Below are 14,664 nucleotides of genomic sequence, written 5' to 3'. Positions count from 1 at the left end.
CCAGGGCATTAGGCCTGCGCCGCTGTGCCGGTCGGTGCTCGGGCAGTTCCCCGGGGATCCGGGCGGGTAATCAGACTGGCCAGGAGGGCCGCTGGCGCCAGGACCACAGGGCCATTGTCTTATCACTGCCACGCGGGCGGCCTCTAACAGGGCCGTCAACTGTGACAAACTCTGGGAAATCATTCCAACCCCAAGTGAAAACACTGCAGTTTTCCTTAATAGGCTGACTGAGCCCTTAACCCAGTACTCTCACCTGGACCTGCCTCCCCAGCCCAGGCTACTGTCTTGGCGACCCATTATATCTCTCAGTCCTCCCCTGATATCCGTAAAACATTAAAGAAGGCCAAGGAGGGTCCTCAAACTCCCATTCTTTGGTGAAAACGGCATTTAAGGTCTTTCACACCGAGAGGAAGTGGCTGAACTTAAGAGGCAGGCTAGACTCCAGCTAAGGTCCCACTCCAGCCCCCAGCCTTGGTGGCAGCCCTGCAGCCAGCGGGCTCTAGGCTCCGGGAGCCCACAGAAAGGGGGAACCAACTGCACCCCACCTGGGGCTTGCTTCAAATGTGGAACCGAGGGACACTGGGCCCATCAATGTCCCAATCCCAAGGAGTCAATGCGGCCATGCCCTCAATGTCGAATGATGGGGCTCTGGAAATCCAATTGCTCGGGTCTCAGAGGATCCTGGCGGATTTCCACCTGGAGGAAACCCTGAGCCAATAAGTGCAGCCCCCCACTACTCGGATTGGATGATGACTGACGGGGCCCAGACTCGGACACCCCCAACCCAGGCTGAGCCCAGGGTCCTGCTCCAGGTAGCGGGTAAGTCCTGTTGGACATGGAGGCGACCTACTGTGTTCTGCCTTCCTACTCGGGGGCCAGTTTCCCCTCTCCAGTAGCGGGGGTGGGAATTGATGGCACTTCCTCTATTCCACGGACCACCGCACTCCTCTCTTGCAGCCTGGATGGGTTCCCCTTCTCACATTCCTTCCTTATAATGCCTTCCTGCCCAGCCCCCTCCTCGGCTGGGATATCCTACACAAACTCAAGGCCACCGTTCATCTTTGTCCCTCACCTCCTGAGTGCAAGGCTATAATTGGAGTCAGCTGGGCTTGGTCTACCTGGGGACGGAGACTTTAAGGAATATTCTCAAGCAGCTGCCCAAACTCCTTTTGTTTCAGGGAAATTCCCTGTCTTATCAGGCCCGACGTGGACTGCCTGTTCCCCCTTGTTGGTGGGAAGACATGGAGTCTGCTCCTCTGTTGGAGCTGATGAGCTCTAGAACCGGGAGATCTTTCTCTGCCTCTGGCAGCACCTCCCCTCTTCTGCCTCCCCCTCCTCCTGTTTCTGCAGTGCCCTGGGTATGGCCTGCATAGCTGGCTTCTAGGCTACCCTCAGGGCCTCAAGTGCAGCAGTTCCTTCTCCCCTCACCATCCAGGAGCAAGAAGACCACCAATTACTTAACACTGCCCACTCCAGATTCCTCCACCAGTGTCTCAGATAAAAATGGACACTGGGGAGCAAATTGGTTGACTTTCTAGGTGGGACATAAATAGGTACTAAATTTGTTGGTTTAACTAAGATAGGTCTTGAAAATTATCACTACTAAGCCTGAAACTTTTGTTCTATTGAGGTTTACTGAAGGTCATATAAACTCTGTTATCTCTTTGCAATTTGTTAGTTAAAAAAAAAAATGGCTAAAATGATTGTTAATTGTTTCCAAGTTTTCATAGGTAATTGTTAAAATACCTTTCAAAGTCTTTGGTAACCTGAAACCTTAAAGTTATGCCTGGATGATAAATGGGATTGAATTCATTGGACATTTAGGTCTTTTCCAAAAAGGAAAAAGTGCTGAAATGTTAATTAATGGACATTACTTTGTGCTTTTAACTTCTGAAAGATATTCGAATCTTTTGGTGAGCATGCTTTGTACTTAACTGTTTCATAAATTTGCCATAGAAAGAGTTGTTTTCTCTTTGCCTGCCCAGAAACAACAACAACAACAACAACAACAACAACAAACAGTTTCTATTGTTTTGCCTTTATCAGCTCTTTAATCCTATATAGGTGTTTTAAAACTTTCTTAAGATTTTAACAAACTTCTACAAACCACCCTAAGTAACCAAACTCACACATATGTGCACAGGAACTACTTCTCCAAACCCACCTACAGACTAACCCAACTCAGGACCAGGACCCCTTCTCCTGGGTAAAACTTATACAACAAGGCACTTCTCTCGCCAGCCTTTCCGGCATGGGCAATCTGTCCCACTGTTTTATCTGTGCCACCTTGGGCAAATCCCCCCTGGTGGCTATTCCCTTCCCTAATGCATTTAACTGCTCCAACCCCACACCCACACCTCTGGGACATTCTCCCTCTCTCAGCAACATTCCCTTATTCACAGACCCTCTCAACCACCAATTCCCTTTCTGTTATTCTACCCCCTAACTCTTCCCTCTGCAACGCCATCCTGTCAAATGTTACGTCTCATCACGCTCCTAACAGCAGTTTTTCTTGGTGCAATGGCACCCTATCTAAATCTCTCAGTACCTCTGCCTCTCTCCTCTGTCTTCCTGTCTCCCTAGTTCCACGATTAACTATCTATAGTCAGGCAGAAAGAGCCCTCCTTACCAGCCCTCCCCTAGAAAACAACAAGGGGCAATCTTTCTTCCACTAGTTGTCGGTGTCTCCTGGTGGCCACAGGGTTGGGTACTGGGGCCTTAATTCACTCTGTAGATTCCACCAGGGACCTATCTGAGAGGTTTCAAATGGCCATCGAGACCTCAGCAGAGTCTCTGGCTTCCCTGCAACGCCAAATAACCTTGGTGGCCCAGGTGGCTCTTCAGAACCGACATGCGTTGGACCTCCTTACAGCAGAAAAAGGAGGAATTTGCACGTTCCTCAGCGAAGAGTGCTGCGAAACAGGTGTAGTTGAGATATCCTTGCCAAAGTTTGAACAAATTCGCGAAATGTCTCAGGCGTCAGTCAACCAACTTCCTTTACACCCCTAAGTTCACCTGCCCACCTCTGACATGCCCCACGACGCCCCTATATCAGCAGGAAGCAGCCAGATCTGAATCGTGGCTCCATTACAACAAAATAAAAATATCAGAATGTTGGGCTGGTGAGACTGGGGACCTCAAAATGGCCAACCCGAGGCCAGAAACCTCCCAATAACGATGCCTTGCCGCCCCACGCCCATCTTCCTGCCCAAAACTCTTTATAATTTTTTTTTTTATTTTATGATAGTCACAGAGAGAGAGAGAGAGAGAGGCAGAGACACAGGCGGAGGGAGAAGCAGGCTCCATGCACCGGGAGCCCGATGTGGGATTCGATCCCGGGTCTCCAGGATCGCGCCCTGGGCCAAAGGCAGGCGCCAAACCGCTGCGCCACCCAGGGATCCCCCAAAACTCTTTATAAATCCCCCTGATGTTTGCCTGGGTGTGACTGACTTCCCTGACTTGTTCTTCCTCTCTGAGTCATGGAACCTCGCCCAGAGCGCTCCCCATTTGAGCACTCTCCAACCTGGCTCTGCTATCTTTAATTTTGTCCTCCGATCATTAAAAAGAAAACCTAACACATTTTTTACTCTTTTTCATCACTTGTGAAAGAACTGATATTCAGACAAGGCACCCTAGTTTGCTATCTAGCCAAGTTGAGTATTCTTTCAAAGTTTTTACATATTTCAAATTTACCTTTGATTTCCAGTGTCCATAGTTCTAACTCTGATTTTTTTTAAGATTTATTTATTTATTCATGATAGACAGAAAGAGAGAGAGAGAGAGAGGCAGAGACACAGGCAGAGGGAGAAGCAGGCTCCATGCTGGGAGCCCGATGTGGGACTTGATCCCAGGACCCCAGGATTGCACCCTGGGCCAAAGGCAGGTGCTAAACCACTGAGCCACCCAGGGATCCCCCTCTAACTCTATTCTTAAGGAGAGATCAAGTTCTCATCATAATGTTATCACTAATTCATCCGGGATTTTTGAGAGAATGTTTTTTTGTTGTTTTGAGACAGCAAATTGCTGACAATTACATAATTTTCACAAAAATGTAGAAGACTGAGTAGTAGTTTAAATCGTTCCAGATGTTTAATATAACATTTCTACATAGGACAGTGGCTCCTCTTGTAGTCCAATTATTAAAGTCTAGGTTTTGAATAAAACCAAATCTCTTAAAAAAAAAAAACAAACAAACAAATCTCTTTGTGTGTTTTTTTTTTTTTTTTAAGATTTTATTTATTTATTCATAGAGACAGAGAGAGAGAGAGAGAAGCAGAGACACAGGCAGAGGGAGAAGCAGGCATCATACAGAGAGCCTGACGTGGGACTCCATCCATGGTCTCCAGGATCAGGCCTTGGGCTGCAGGCGGCGCTAAACCGCTGTGCCACAGGGGCTGCCCCACCCAAATCTCTAAACAATTTATTTCCTCCCTCCTTCCCTCCCTTTCTTCCTTCTTTTTTCTTTCTCTTTCCCTTTTTTTTTTCATGCAGAATTAAAGTAGATCAATTTGTAATAAACATACAAAGGTGGTCACCATATTCCATTATTTGATGAGACAAAAATATAATCATGACTAACTGAATAGAATGTGTCACAACTATAGGGTAAGATGAATTATATCAACTCTCATCAATTGTTTACCAAAACCCCCAAGAACATAAGGCATTACCCTGATGCATCGTGCTAAGAATTTAATGTAGACTGGCATTCTTTTTTAGTGAGAAATACTAAATCTCGACAGACAGCTTTGCCCAGGCATCTTCAAAAGAAATTGAATACAGGGAGTATGCAACATGAAAAACGTGTAATATATTCTAATAAAATAGAGATCCAAACCATGAAGAAGCACATGTTATTCTAAAATTATCTGTATTGTGCAACTAAAGTTTGACTCTCCCTTAATCTAGGACAAAGTATTTTCAGAAAATACTCACAAACAATCCAAGAACCAAAACTTAATTAGAATTACAGTCCATGATGGGAGAACGAGAGGAATGGCATACTCACCAACTCATTGCATTTGTGATCATGTGAGAGAACTAATTTTTTTTTTTTTAAATTCAACAAGCAAGAAGGAAGTCCTCTCAGGGATTATTCTAAGACTCATTCTGAAACTCAGAATTACACTGTTACTTTAGTCTCCATCTCTAGGAAATAATGAGATAAAAGCCCATATTTGCCATTCTATAGGTTATGTGTAAGTGGAGTAATTGATGAGAGTATAATTCAACTTGCCCTATGGTTGTGACACATTCTATTCAGTTGGTCATGATTATATTTTTGTCTCATCAAATAATGGAATATGGTGACCATCTTTGTATGTTTATTACAAATTGATCTACTTTAATTCTGCATGAAAAAAGGGGAAAGAGAAAGAAAAAGTAAGGAAGAAAGGGAGGAGGGAGGAAATAGCATTGTTTACTATCAAAGAGATTTGGTTTTATTCAAATCCTAGACTTTAATAATTGGACTACAAGAGGAGCCACTGTCCTGTGTGAAAATGTTATATTAAACACCTGGACTGATTTAAATTACTACACTAATATGTGCTGATGTCACTTAAAGTTTCACTCCCTGTTATGTACTGAAAGTTTGTGTCTCCCCAAAATTCATATGTTGAAACCCTAACCTTCACTGTTGCTGTATTGGGTGATGGAATCTCTAAGGAAGTAATTAGGCTAAATAAAATCACAATGTGGGGAATGCACCTCAGAGGATGAATGTCCTTATAGAGAGACCCCAGAGAGCATGCTCTCTTTCTCCATCCCTACACACCTAGGAAAGACAATGTGAGGACAAATTAGTCATCTGCAAACCAGAGAGTCTTAACCAGAAGCCAAACCCTGCTGGAAATTTGAACTTTCGCTTTCCAGCCACCAGAACTGTAAGAAAAAAATTTTTTTTCGTATCTTTAAGCTGCCTAGTCTGTGGTATTTCATGTGCAGTCCAAGCCTGCAAATTCATTCCCTCTACTCCAGACACACAACTCCAAGAACTCCTTCAGTCTTTAGGTTTGCTCTGCCCTAGTATCTTTCCTGACTGATTCTTGTTACTAATCAACATAGCCCTTTGCCTCACATCATGAACAGTTTTATTCTATGTCTTCAGTTGTCCAGGTATCTGCTGCTGACACTGTGACCTGTTATATCCAAAAGGGGAAATATGAAACTGGGGACTGACTGGTTATAGAGCAAAAAATTCCTGTCCAATAAAGACGGCTTTGGGAGCAGTGACTAGAGATAAGGAATAGAGCCCTTTCCTTCTAAAAAGCAGTAGGCAAAAGGAAGGGCTGAGAAAGGGCTAATTTCTTATATGTATATACATACTGTATATGTATAAGTATGAATCTTACTGTATGTTTTTTTTTAACTTGTTTTGTGCATGTTTTCTGTCCTGTAGTGAATCTGATGGCATTTAGTAGCAGAGTTCAGCTATCCCTTTGCCTTGTGAGCAATGAAGCCCTGAAGAAAGCAAATCTATTTTAATTCTGAATATTAGGTGCTATTTAAAACATCAGTAGACTTTGATAGTTTTTATTTTAAGGAACTCTGAATTCTGACCCAATTCTGTCACTAAGTTGTTGTATGTTTCATATGTTTGCTGTATATTTGCAATTTTACATATTTTGAGATTGTCTCTGTTTTCTTTAGCTCCTTTAACATATTTATTATATTACAAATTTAAATTGTTGTCGTCTAAACTAGATTCTTCTTTAACAGATCTCAGAGAAACATAAAATGACATTGATAATTTCAGTGATGTTGTTTTCCTTTGAAATTTAATGAATAGTTGAATGACATATGAAAGGAGAAGATATATAATATGTAGGTTTTTTAACGTGGAAAAATACAACAGAGATTTCTACTTCATTTTGCTAACTCTGACGTTAGCAGCAGCCACTCCTCTATTTGTCTATAAATGTATAAGTGACATGTGCCTGGACATTATAAACCTTTAATATAAAAGATCACATTTCAAATTAGTTTGCATGGCTACTTTTAAAATTCAAACTACTTTTCACAGTTAAAAACCAAACAAACAAAAAGAATAACTTACAGATCTAGCCTGTCTCAACAATAAGGTAAATCCATCTGGTTGAAGAAACTATAAAGGCTTTCCTCAGGACCAAAAGAGTTTGCTAAATTTAAGATTTAGGAAAGCCGAGAATGCACTATTGTAATTCTGTAAGAGAAATCTGCAAGAGAAAGAGACTGCTGTGTGTTCTCAGAATCCTAGTTTACAACTTCCTGTTCCTTCAAAGATCGGTTGGAAAAAAACGGAAGATGTGGCCAAATTAATTTTAGAAATTTACTTTTTAACAATTTTTTATTGTATTGTTTTATAAATGAGGCATAACTCAAGGGCAGATTAATGACTAAAATGCATTTTGATTTAACTGTCTTCTCTGATAGTGTCCTTGAGTTTGCTTTTTGAATCATTCTTACCAAGGAAAGTTATACAGATAATAAAACAATAGGAATCTATACTGGGTAGTTTTATCAAATTCACAATCAACTTAGAATTTTAAGTCTGAAAGGACTGTAAATGTGCCCCCCTCCTCCATTTTACATAGTATTTCAAAGGATAGAGGTACTTGTTAAACTAAATTTATTTACCTTAGTCTGTGAGACTTTGCATCATACTGAATCCTAGTTTATATCACATTTTAGAAAAGGATACCTATGGGTTAATCTTGTTTAATGGCTATAAGACCTGAGGATACAAGGAAACTAAAATTATCATCTATCTGACATTAGTAAAGGTGAAAGAAAGGCATTTACTCTCAAATGTACTCACTGAAGAAAATGCCCAGGACTGTTTTTGTTTCCTAGTCCTGAAACGTCCACATATATCTTTGTAGAGCTGTTCATGATGATCTTTATAAAAAATTATAAAGGTTTAATTTTTTCCAGTGTGCAGCAGATGACAAGAAACTAACTAATTCCCGCTGATCCTCTTAAATTCCCTTGGGTACATATCATATTATTTTCTGTTGTTTCTGCTTTGCTGAAGACTTAAAACCCTTCATTAATGTTTCAGACCATTTTTCATCACATTTTTTGCCAACAGGTAAAATGGAAAAGGAGACATACCATGCAATTATTAAAATGGTTCTTGCCAGTCTTCTATGTCTTGAAATGCAAATCCTCTGGATTTCCACCAATATTTCAAGTTTCTTTCTTTTTTTTTTAATTTCTCTAAAACTTTATTCAAAGTTATTCACCTCACTGTTAATAAGGTGTACAGTTAATGCTCTGTGCCAGTATTATGAGGCTTGCCCATTGCCAGCAATGGACTTTGAGAAAAACCCATTTCCTGACACCCAAAAGTTAAATTACTCTCTTCAAAACATACTAAACTCCCAATACTTGTGAAAGTATTACATGCACCATTTTCCCATTAGTCTTTAAATGTGAACTTACATTATTAATCTACATCAGTGGATGTTAAAGTCATTTTAACAAATTGTACAAATCAAAATACCACTAGTTAATATTAGACAAGAGTATTTTACACACATTGCATTACATATTACCTTGCAATTTGAAACATTACAGTTCATGCTTGTGTAAGTTTATTTTAGATAACTGAAACTTCACAGAATTTAACAGCAAATAAAGTTTAAAAAATTTAGTTCTGTACCTTAGTTCCAACTATCTCTATTTTACAGTCTATAAGGCTCATGTCATACATAGTTCAGCACCAAAAATATCTACAAAACTATCTAACCAGTCTTCTTATTCATTTCATGTTGTTGTTGTTGTTGTTTTAAGGTGAAAGTCTGAAAAAATTCTTTATAAATCCTACTCCCAGACCTTTAAATGGAATACTTTTTTTGGCCAGTCATACTTTATAAAACTTGGGTTGTCCTTTTATTTATTTTCATTGAATAGATATCAGGAAAAGGGAAAAGAAAAGAAAAGAACACTTACATCCTGAATTTAGGCTGTCAGTCTGTAAGTTGAATTTATAACACTGAAGTATCACAGGTAACCTAATAATGCCCTGTGCCCCATCCTTCTATTTTGTTTTAAATTTTTAAAAGGCAGCCAGAAAAATGTTTTATTTATTCTTTAAAATAAGGCTCAAAGAAAGATTGCAACAACTTCCTCATACACCTCTCTATTACCATCTCCACCTTGAACCAATGATTCCGAAGCAGACCCAGAGCTACGTCCATAATTTTCCAGTGTACCATGTTGTCTATACCAGACCTCTGCTCAGTGCTAGCATCTCTCTGTTCAGAGGTCATTATAATAACTCGCAATTGCTGGCCTGGATTTAAAGCAACATTCCAGTTTCCAGAACCATTCCGACTCTTCTCCCTCTTTAGGATTTATAAATTATAGAAAAAGAATGTATTTGTCTTGCCATTTCTAAACAGGGTTTGTGCATACCACATTTTAAGACTACATTCCCTAAACTAGAAACATTTTTTTTTTCAAAAATCACAGGTACTTTCAGTAAGCTTGTTGGTTCAAAGTACAAAAGTCTTACATGTTTAAAAAAATTAAAATTGAAAAAAAAATAAAATAAAATAAAAAAAATTAAAATTGGAGACTAGTACCTTGGCTTTCTTCACCTGAAGCACACGATTCATGATACCACATTTAAAAACTAAGCTTCATGCATACAAATGGCCAGAGAGGTATGAAGTTTACAGAGCCCTTTAACATTACTCCCGTAGATTGAGCACTGGCTGGACCACAATAGGAAGCATGCGAGCAAATTGAGCAAAGAGACTCCCCCAAGAACATGATAGTTTTCCAGGCTTCATGTCAGTCACATAAAAAGTTACACAACATGTAATCCTTTAAAATTGTCCCCAGGCATCCCATTCCCAGAACTGTTCCTATACAGACCCTCCACCCCAACCCGCGCTGAAGTCTTCCACCTCATAGAAGTATCTTAATGCTCCCTGTTGCTAAAGACAGCTGCTTCGGGTTCTGCTGCTGTGGCAGGGAGTCTTGGCACTTTCTTAGCAGGACTTGGAATATGCTCAGTGGCTGCACTTGAATGTATGAGTCCTACTCCTTCACCCAGAGTATAGTCGCTGGGGGAGGGCTCTGGGCATAGGTCCTCCTGTGCTTCTCATCCACTCTGACGAGGTACCAGGTCCCTTCGAAGAGGGAATCTACTGAGCTCTGAGGAATATAGTTCATCAAGTGATGAGTGTGCTCTCTGAGCTTCATGTTTTCAGCAAAGACATCTGGTTCCACATAAGTTCTTGAGTCAAGTCTTGATTTGAGGTCACATAAACTTGCAGTTATTTTATCAAGACCAGACCCTGGTGTGGCATCTTGCATAACTCCAAGGGAGTACAGGGTGGCAGCCAAACCAGAACCATAAGAGAACACACCAGTCCTCTTTCCTGCTAGCTGTTGAGGTGAGTACTGTGCTAGAACAGAAGCGAGGGAGCCATAAACAGATGATGTGTACATATTTCCATTTTGATTTGACACAAGCAAAGATGCCTTTGTTTTCTGATTAGAGTTCAGCACTAGCCTTCATAAATGCCTTTTCCACATCTCTGTCAAACTAGGTATCTTCTGATTTAACATCCCCAAAGGCTTCCAGGCCACTATAGATACTATTTTTATCTCTGTTCTGGTCATTAAGGATGTCATTCAGCAAAATCTGAGCTAGAGACTTCTGAACCAGCTTACAGTAGGGTGAGTGGAAGATCATGAAACCAAAATCATTCAAGGTAAAGTCTTTATCATTTCCCTGTTTCTGCCACTGGGCTTGGATCTTTTTGTGATAGAATAGCAGCGGTCTAGTCCACCGAAGTACCACTGTATGGAGAGTTTCCCATCTACTATAGGATATTCCGAAAGCATGTCAGGCTTGTAAAAGTCATAGGCATGTTACATATGTGTCCCACGAAGTCCTTGGTCAAAAATTAAAGGTGCATTTGCCCCAATTAGCAGAGCAACAGATCTCACTTCACCTGTAGATCTAGAATTTCCTGTGGCATATACAGCAATATCTCCCGCAACTACCAGGGCATACTGTCCATCCCAGGAGCTGGACTCAATCCAATTAACCCCATTTAAGACAGCAGCTGTGCTTCCATAGCATGCATTGGTTGTATCTATTCCTTCTACATCTGTGTTCCCAGACTCCTCAAAGAGCTGCAGCAAATTAGTCTTCACGGATTTTCTTTTGTCGATGATTGTCTCTGTTCCAACTTCTAAATGCCCAATGCAATCATACAAAATGCTATCTCTCCATAAGATTCTGAACCACAGTCAGGCAAAGAGAGTTGATATCTTCTCTATCTGTGCAGAAGCCCATCTTGGCTTGGCCCATGCCAATAATATACTTTCCAGCATCTACACCATCATATTTTTCCAACTCTGCTTGATCAACAAATTGAGAAGGAAAATAGATCTCAAGGGCAGCAATTCCCACATCTTTTGGCCAGCAGGCTTCTGCATTCAAAGGAAGTGGCCCAGGCATGGTGAAAGAGCCAAAGATAACCAGGCAGTGGCCGTGGTAAGGGAGTGAGCCACAAAAGAGAAGTACCTCAAGTTGTTTTCATTAGAGAATCTCACTCCTTCTTAATTGGGATGAAGACTTGAATATAGACAACATTTTGACAACTGAGATAAAATTGGTCTTGTCAGTGTCACAACTGACATACTTTTGGCCTTCTGAAACCATACAAATCTATTATGGAAATTAAAGAAGATTTTACCTTAATTATAGGATAATTTTCAAATGAAAGCAAATGGAAATTGAAGTCAATAGGTGTATTAAGTTCTACAAATAATACTTTATAAGGGAAAAATCAGTACTATCAATTTGAAAAAAAATAAAATTAGCAAATACCTTGTGTTTCATGGAAAGTTATACTAAAAGAAATAACACGAGTTAATAAATGTTGAGTATTTTATTCTAGATGGCCAACATATTTTTAAAGTAATATTCGTTATAATAAACTTCCTTCAATGGGTTAAGTTAGGCTATACAATTTTTTTTTTTTTTTTTTGAGTACAAGTGAATTTTTAAATATGTCTCTGGTATTTGGGCTTTCTTCGGAAAGAAAACTAAGCAGAAATTTCCTGAAGAGGTTTATAGTGAATTGAAAGAATGGAAGTCACACTGAATAAAGCTAATGCAAACAAAACTTTGATTTGCTATTTAAAGCTTCATGGATTCTAACCTTTTAAACTTGTATTTTGCGAGCACACAAATGACCTTTAAACTAAGTGGTACCGTCTGTTGTTACATTCGTTGTAGTTTGATCCTGGTGCTGGGTGTTGGATTTTTTTTTTTTCTTGACATATCCTTAGAAATGCTTCTGTGTTCCAATAAATGGTGATAGTTAAATAGCATCAAAGGAAAAAGAAAACTCTGTCAGAAGAAAATTTTCGGTCTATGCACATCTTAATTTAAGCAGAAAATTCAAAGAATTGTCCAGTGACACAATAACAAATTTATGTTCTACAATATTCAGGAATAGGTTCAACTCATCCCATTTGGCTACTTAGCATAGAAGTTAAGGTGGCAAGATCTAAATTCTAAGACTGTGTACCTCTTTCCGAATATGTAGCCTTGGAAATTTTAATTAGCCTCTGAGTCATCCTTCCGTAATTTAGAAAATGAGGGCAAGACTAAACATTCCTTAGAGGGTTTTGTTGAGGATAAAATAATACAGTGTTTGTAAACCAATTATTTTGTTGCGTGGTTCATGTTCAACTATTGCCAACTGTTATAACTTTGATAATATTGAAAATCATTTCCATTCAACAATCCAGTTAATGGCTACAAACAACATGGATTTCCTGGTGCTCTTATTGATAGATTTCTTTTCTTTTTCTTTTTTTTTCTTTTTTTTTCTTTTTTCCTGCCATAGTATGATTATTCATAAGAAGAGACTGACCTCTTGATCTCTGCTTTCTAGTTTATATAGGGCAGGAAACTTCTCAGAAACTTTTATCATTACTACATTTCCCATATTTCTAGAAGCTCACTTGATCCCCAACAAAGTATTTTTACTATTTTTTTTTTCTTTTTTACTGACATCCTGGGATGGTTGTACTATTGAGACTCCTTACTCAGAAATAAAAGCTATTTTAGAAGAAGCATTATATAAGGTGTATCATTATATTATATAGTTTATTTGTATTCAATGCTCTTGAAACATAGCTCGTACATGGTGTAGCTTATGAATCTCTGAAATTTCAGAGAAATGATATGTAAACATTCACACCTCTCACTGATCAATTATCTATCCACAATCATAACATTTACATGAGATTATCAATTATCACATATTTTAATCATATATCTTATAAAGATACTCCATAAAACTATATATAAATACATATACATATATATGCATAGACATAGTCTATATGTGTATATATGCACATATGTATTTATATGTGTTGTGCCCAAGATTATGTATCTGAGAAACCACCAAGGAGCCAACACCGATGCAAGCGCACGAGGGTTTATTTGGAAGCTCGAGCTTGGGTCCAAGTGTACCTGACACAGCAGAGCAGGGACTTGGACCCCGAAGTGGGTTACAGCTGGGTTTTTTATGGGCTGGTTTAGGGGATTTTCAGAAGGGGTGGAGGAATTTCTCAAGTTCTGTTTACATTCTGATATGGGGCTTTCAATGGCATTGAGCTCTGTTCTCATTCTAATATGGGACTTTCTGCCATTGACTTGGGCTCTGTTCTCATTCTAATATGGGGCTTTCTGATATAGGATTCTCTGCTGAGGGCAATTCTGAACTCTGTTGTCTTTCTGATATGGGATTCTCTGCCGAGGACACTCTGCAGTTTTTTCTGTAAAGTTCAGCTCTTATTCACAGGGGCCTAAGATGGCTGTACTTGTGCTAATGCTAAACTTGAGGTGGAATGGCCTTAATTTTTCTCAGCCTCCACAATATGCTACAGTAATGTTTTGAATGAATGTTCTTAAAAGTCTTAGAATTCAAACCATCAACTGTGAGTAGCCCATATTGAACACCCATGGCTATATTTAGGGATTGGTAGAAGTAAATTTTCTGAAAAGAACTGTTTATTTTAGTAATGTAAATAATACTTATCATATTATGAATCCTAGGACAATGATAGTTGGTATCATGGATCTGTACTTTACTGTCACCAAGGAATTTGAAAAAGTATGGAACCAGGCAAAGCATGCAAGGTAGGGGGACTAGTTATAGATGAGAAGTCTGTTCAGATGCTGCTGCTCACAAATGACTAGAGAGGAAATTCACATGGAAAAGAACAAACATCTATTTGGGAAGTGTTGCAAGAGGGGGTCAGGAGAACTGAAAATCAAACAGGTAAACATTAACAAGAAAAACCTGAGGATTCATGGAGGGAATTTTAAGTATCAATCATATATAAATATTGAATAGAGAAACAAAGTTCATAAACATAATTGTTGCATAGGCTTGAGAATATAGGTCCTAATACTGATGTATTATGTACTATGTCTTGTATCTGTGATGGCCACTGGAGGCAGGAAGTTCCAAATTAAAAAATACTAATTTTAACTGAAAATAAATAAGCATATTAGTGTGTTTACCTTCTGGATAAAGTTACAGCTTCTTTTTGTGACTCATATATTTTTACAGGGAGAAAAGATCATGGGCTAGAAGTTGACAGGAAGCCACAGTGCACAAGATCTATTTCTCA

At 39.3% G+C, this 14,664-nt stretch overlaps 1 pseudogene; it reads right to left on the bottom strand.

Moving 5' to 3' along the window:
- Positions 1-9,910: 9,910 nt before the first annotated feature.
- LOC140595780 (hydroxymethylglutaryl-CoA synthase, cytoplasmic pseudogene) lies at positions 9,911-11,471 on the bottom strand (annotated as a pseudogene).
- Between the last annotated feature and the right edge of the window lie 3,193 nt (positions 11,472-14,664).

The sequence above is a fragment of the Vulpes vulpes genome, chromosome 15 (genome assembly GCF_048418805.1).
Source record: "Vulpes vulpes isolate BD-2025 chromosome 15, VulVul3, whole genome shotgun sequence".
Classification (NCBI taxonomy): Eukaryota; Metazoa; Chordata; class Mammalia; order Carnivora; family Canidae; genus Vulpes; species Vulpes vulpes.
This window is presented reverse-complemented; position numbering and strand designations above follow the sequence as displayed.